The sequence below is a fragment of the Myxine glutinosa genome, chromosome 4, assembly GCF_964187855.1.
Source record: "Myxine glutinosa chromosome 4, kmMyxGlut1.1, whole genome shotgun sequence".
Taxonomy (NCBI): domain Eukaryota; kingdom Metazoa; phylum Chordata; class Myxini; order Myxiniformes; family Myxinidae; genus Myxine; species Myxine glutinosa.
In genome coordinates, this window is record NC_136264.1 from 174,458,218 (window position 1) to 174,464,947 (window position 6,730).

At 44.6% G+C, this 6,730-nt stretch overlaps 2 non-coding genes across 2 annotated transcripts; both read left to right on the forward strand.

Moving 5' to 3' along the window:
• Positions 1 to 1,204: 1,204 nt before the first annotated feature.
• TRNAE-UUC (transfer RNA glutamic acid (anticodon UUC)) lies at positions 1,205 to 1,276 on the forward strand. Its single transcript has one exon. It is a non-coding gene; the product is annotated as a tRNA-Glu (tRNA).
• Positions 1,277 to 5,194: 3,918 nt separating this feature from the next.
• TRNAE-UUC (transfer RNA glutamic acid (anticodon UUC)) lies at positions 5,195 to 5,266 on the forward strand. Its single transcript has one exon. It is a non-coding gene; the product is annotated as a tRNA-Glu (tRNA).
• Positions 5,267 to 6,730: the final 1,464 nt, after the last annotated feature.

Sequence of the window (6,730 nt, forward strand, 5' to 3'; positions counted from 1 at the left end):
CCCCCCCCAAAGTTTTCCATTGATACAGCAAATTGTCTATTTCTTAAAATTTACAATCTTGATCAAAGCTCGGGTCAACAGGATGAAAAGTGACGATTTCTCAGATGAAAAATGATTTTAGAAGTTTGACCTTGAGTTGACCCTTGACCTTTTGACCTCATAAATAGGTGGTTTCCCTATTTAGTGACTCAATGTGCAAAAGCTGTTTAATTTTCAAGTCAATCGGATGAAAATTGAGGATTTTAAAAACTTGGCCTATGTTGAGAAAATGGCAGGAGAAATCGTTACAACCAATAAAAAAGTAAGATTCACAAGCACGTATACGTTTTGCCCTTAACACTGCCGAATACACTACCCGCCCCGGTACACGTACATTAACTTATTACAGGACATGCTACTGGATCCATATAAAACTGTGGAAAAATACAGAGAGCTTGGGGATATGGGGAGGTAGAGAAGGTAGCGGCAGATGCAGCATGATGGGCGTGCAATCCCGGTAATTGCATTGAAAATCAGGGCCTCTGTCTAGTCCCAAGGAGTCCCGAGGAGGAAACAAATGTACCACAGCAGTGCCGAAACGCGAGCATTAGCTCAACAAAAGGGGAAAATGGTTTGAAATTCACCCAGAGTTAATCTTTTTCGTTACAGAAGCAGCAGAATCAGAAAGGTGTCCTCAGCCGAGCACATGTGCTGAAGTGCGTTCCATTAACAAGCAGCAGTTTATAACTGGGTTGGGATTCGAACCCAGGCCAGACAGCTCAGAGGTGAGTGTGTACGTGTCCCTCCAGGTGATCAGGTCGTTTAGAGCTGTTTTTTTCAAGGCACGAATTTATTGATACCTGAACTTTCACAAAGGTATGTAGGTGGGGGAGTTGCAGGCGAATGGGTGGAGGAGGAATGGGGGGTTGGGGGGAGTGAGGTTAATAAGAAGTGAATGTGCACATCGACTGTTTGTGTTGAATAAGCAAATCGTATAGAGGACTTATAACTCCGCAATAACTCCCCCACAAAGAGGAAAGTGAGTAGTTTGTTTGAAAGTACTCGGTTTTGCTCAAACACTGGTTTATATTTAACCACAACCACATTCTTTACCATCCTACGGTATTTTGGTGTAAATGTCTGAAGCATCATTCAGTTGTGCAGTGTACTTATGACGTCATTCCTGAGCTGTAAGTCTGGCTCATAGTCATTTGGGTATGACTACTCCCATATGGTCTAGTGGTTAGGATTCCTGGTTTTCACCCAGGTGGCCCGGGTTCGATTCCCGGTGTGGGAATGATTTTTTTTAATTTAAATAAGCTTTAATTAATTATTTTCCTTGTTTTGCAGCATCACATTGAATCGGCTCAAAGATGATTGTCTGTTGGTACTTGACTTCTATCTGAACCCGAGGCTCTGGCTGAGAATGGGTGCAACACTTTTTTCCCATTTTTAAATATAACTAGACGACCCGTGACCCGTTGGGTCAATGTTATTATATATAATTAAGGGGTTACCATGGTTACAGTGGGGGTCAAAGGTCAACCTATGGTGAAGATATATAATTTTCTCACACTTTCTAATAGAGAGGCAAAATGCCATATAAAACTAAATTTACTGGTTCTAATTGCTTTTATTTATCAATCCTCACATAGAAGAGCAGTTTTTAGTAATGAGCAGTGAGAAGACCCCTCAGCCAATGATGTCGCCCCTCAGCCAATGATGTCACCCCTCAGCCAATGATGTCGCTCCTCAGCCAATGATGTCGCCCCTCAGCCAATGCTGTCGCCCCTCAGCCAATGATGCCACCCCTCAGCCAATGATGCCGCCCCTCAGCCAATGATGTCGCCCCTCAGCCAATGATGTCGCCCCTCAGCCAATGATGTCGCCCCTCAGCCAATGATGTCGCCCCTCAGCCAATGATGTCGCCCCTCAGCCAATGATGTCGCCCCTCAGCCAATGATGTCGCCCCTCAGCCAATGATGTCGCCCCTCAGCCAATGATGTCGCCCCTAAGCCAATGATGTCGCTCCTCAGCCAATGATGCCGCCCCTCAGCCAATGATGTCGGGACTCAGCCAATGATGCTACACCTCAGCCAATGATGCTACCCCTCAGCCAATGATGCTACCCCTCAGCCAATGATGCTACCCCTCAGCCAATGATGCTACCCCTCAGCCAATGATGCTACCCCTCATCCAATGATGCCACCCCTCAGCCAATGATGCTACCCCTCAGCCAATGATGCTACCCCTCAGCCAATGATGCTACCCCTCAGCCAATGATGCTACACCTCAGCCAATGATGTCGCCCCTCAGCCAATGATGCTACCCCTCAGCCAATGATGTCGCCCCTCAGCCAATGATGTCGCCCCTCAGCCAATGATGTTGCCCCTCAGCCAATGATGTCGCCCCTCAGCCAATGATGTCGCCCCTCAGCCAATGATGCCGCACCTCAGCCAATGATGCCGCCCCTCAGCCAATGATGCCGCCCCTCAGCCAATGATGTCGCCCCTCAGCCAATGATGTCGCCCCTCAGCCAATGATGTCGCCCCTCAGCCAATGATGTCACTCCTCAGCCAATGATGTGACCCCTCAGCCAATGATGCTACCCCTCAGCCAATGATGCTACCCCTCAGCCAATGATGCTACCCCTCAGCCAATGATGCTACACCTCAGCCAATGATGCTACCCCTCAGCCAATGATGTCGCCCCTCAGCCAATGATGCTACCCCTCAGCCAATGATGTCGCCCCTCAGCCAATGATGCTACACCTCAGCCAATGATGCTACCCCTCAGCCAATGATGTTGCCCCTCAGCCAATGATGCTACCCCTCAGCCAATGATGTCGCCCCTCAGCCAATGATGTCGCCCCTCAGCCAATGATGTCACCCCTCAGCCAAAGATGCTACCCCTCAGCCAATGATGCTACCCCTCAGCCAATGATGCTACCCCTCAGCCAATGATGCTACCCCTCAGCCAATGATGTCGCCCCTCAGCCAATGATGCTACACCTCAGCCAATGATGTCGCCCCTCAGCCAATGATGCTGCACCTCAGCCAATGATGCTACCCCTCAGCCAATGATGTCGCCCCTCAGCCAATGATGCTACCCCTCAGCCAATGATGTCGCCCCTCAGCCAATGATGTCGCCCCTCAGCCAATGATGCTACCCCTCAGCCAATGATGCCACCCCTCAGCCAATCATGCTACCCCTCAGCCAATGATGTGACCCCTCAGGTGTGATTCGTTGTGATTCGTGAGGTGTGATTGAGGAGGTGTGATTCTTGAGGTGTGATTCGTTAATCGTCCGCGTCCGTAGCGCCGTCGGAGGGTTGATAAGACATTCTTCCTGCAAATAGTATTGTGTTTGTGCTATCGTTTTGCCGATCATCAAATGACAAATAAATTACATTGTGAAAATTTAAGATTTCAAATAAACCTATTTAAAGTGTATGCGCATATAAATAATTTAAAAAATCGAAGAAATATCTCTCGGTAATTTCCTGAAACATATTTTACTTCCGGGTAATAATGTTGTATGAAATGACGAAGATATATACTGTATGCCTGTTATTTTAGGCGGTGTATTTTCGTATTTCAACGTGGCGCGATTTTTAAAATATATCTCTGCAATTTCCCGTGTGTGCGTGAATGTTCTCAATTATTTCTTTTACCGAGTCTAAAACCATCGATAAAAATGAAATCGGATGGCGACTTAGATTGAAGATAAAGGCGTGAAACAGACTCAATGGCCTTGAAGATACAAGCCTTTCAGAATTCATTTCGTTCTATAAATGGAAACTTTCATCGGATTTTCTTCCCGTTTTTTTTCAACCGAGTCTAAAACTATGTTAGCGACTGTGAAAAATGAAATGATATATCGAATTTGATTTGAAATAAAACTGAGAGAGAGAGCAAGACACCACGGGCCTACAAAACAGGCCTCAAAGCTATGCGAGTTAATAAAATGGTGGATATTACTACTCTCTCAAAGGGGTAAGCCACGCCCCCGGACCGATAGAATGTTACATGCAAACACGCAAGATTTCAATTTTATAATTATATAGATAGATGTAAATGACGATCACGTAATGCAAGGGGCGGTCTTGGAGAGGGGGAATGTCGGGATGCGTTTACATCAATGCCAAAATCAAGGCTCTCTGCTCACCTTCACTCTTTCATTCCTCTTTTCTCCCACCTCTGGAACAAACTCCCTCACTCCCTTCAATCCCACTCCTCCCTCCAGGTCTTTAAAACAGCTGTTCACCACCATCTCTTGTCCCCCATCCAAAACCTTGATCTTCTCTACCCCCGTTAATTCACCCCAGATACACTTTTCTGAAATACCAACTTTTTTCCTGGACGTCCTAGCTGTGTGCATGTGTTTTTTTACTTCTCCCATCCCCCCGCCCCCCTTCGCATGCCTCCTCCCCCAATCCCTCTCCCTCCCACAGATCTCCCGATGTCCCTGCTCTCTAATGTTGTAAGTGTGTGCTTCCTCCTCTCTCCCCCATCTTGTATCCCGCTCCCTTTATTTCGTCGTATGTGTCAGTTTTTTTTTTTGTCATTAATGTTAGATATTACACGAGCCTCGATCTTGTATACAAAGAAAAAAAATAGAAAAAAAATCCAGGTTCAAATCCCACATACCAAATCGGTTCATCCTTGACCACTAACGTCATTATAAATCATATAAAGGTATATTGCTGGGTAATGGCGACGATAGAGACCTTGTACACGTTTGTGTGATCGCGTACGAGCAAACTCTTTGAGCTTTCACCATCATCACCATTCACTCCATATCAATGTCTAAGAGCGTGGAAGCAGTTTCAATTGGCATGGGTTGTGGTGGGAGGGGGTGGGGGGTTTGCCATTGCTTGCCTATCCAAAAGTCAATCTGTGCAGGAATTTTGTATACTTTGTCCAGGGTACCTGTGATAGCTCACCTGCCCTTCGCGAAGGGCACCATGAGATGTGTGTACATCAACCGTTTGTATTGAATAAGTAAATCGTATAGAGGACTTATAACTCCGCAATAACTCTCCCACAAAGGGGAAAGTGAGTAGTTTGTTTGAAAGTACTCAGTTTGCTCAAACACTGGTTTATATTTAAAAACAACCACATTATTGATCAACATTTGGTATTTTGGAAGAACTGTATTTGTGACGTCATTTCTGAGCTGCGAGTCTGGCTCATAGTCATTCTGCTATCACTGATCCCATATGGTCTAGTGGTTAGGATTCCTGGTTTTCACCCAGGTGGCCCGGGTTCGATTCCCGGTGTGGGAATGTTTTTAAAAAATAATAATGCAAATGGAGATCACGTGATGCAAGGGGCGGTCTTGGAGAGGGGGAAAGTCAGAAACTAATTTTGGGGTGGGCTCAGAGACGGTGTTAAGTCCAACAAGGGTCTCACACGACCAATCATGATTCACAAACTTTTGAGATGGGGCCCCCCGAAGGGGAGTCTCACTTTTTCGCCAAAACACACAACTTAATTGTAAGTGGTGATAAATTACAGTGCAAATGGAATATTCTTCATCTCAAGGGAAAAAAGCATTGTCACCTGATGAATGGATTAACAATGTTTTTCCCTGATGTTTAACGAGGCAAGAATATTACAAAATTAGGGGGTGATGTTAGCATTCGTCGAGAAAGCAAGTTGAACAAGAAAGAGCAATCAGAGATTGCAGACCCTCGCCAGGATGTGTTTTCAGTGGTGTTTAAGGCTTTTGTGTTAAAAACAAATATGGTGACCGAACCACGTGACCGATGACGTCATCATTATATATTTTTTTCTCTATCAATTTATCCCTAGATTATGCTCAAGAAATTTCAGCTTGATCCGATGATGTTTTGTACTTGTCGAATTATGACGTCATAATGGAGGCACCTATCACATCATCACTAACATATGTTATTCCACATGGAGAGTTCTTTACAATGAGCCATGTCTCAATTTTTCTATTCAGAACTTTCGGATATATAGAGGTGCAAATGTTTTCGGCTTTTCCAAGGTGGTGGCCGAACCACGTGACCGATCACGTCATCATTATATTTTTTTCTACACCAATTTATGTCTTCATGACGTTCAATAAATTACATCTTGATCGGATGAAGTTTTGTACTTGTCGAATTATGACGTCATAATGGAGGCACCTATGACATCATCATTAACATATTTTATTCCCCATGGAGAGTTCTTCACAATGAGCTATGTCTGAATTTGTTCTATTCAGCGCTTTCAGAGATATGGAGGTGCAAAGTTTTTCGGTTTTTCCAAGATGGCGGCCGAACCACGTGCCCGATGACGTCATAATTATCGTTTAAAAATATACAGGTGGAGTCGCAGCTATGGTGAAAATTTTCCTGTAAATCTGACCAACGTTTGCAGAGAAAATCATATTTATTCTGTGCGGACAAACAAATAGACAAACAAACAGATAAACAAACAGATAAACAAACAGACAAACGGCTTCAAATACAATACCCTCTCCTCAGGCGAGGGTAAAAATTAAACTACGTTTAATGTTAACAAATGCAACAATAATCACAACAAAGCTTGTATAATTCCTTGTGACTATATGCAGTATGGAAACGCCATTGTCTCTGTGTGGCTTTCTGTCTGTCTGTCTTTGTTCCTTATGTATAGCCATATCTTTTAAGTTACAAACTCCAAACTTGGGGTACAAATACAACGTTATGTGGCGGGTAACATAAAGGCGATGTGGTCGCGGCCTTACCTGGGTGTGT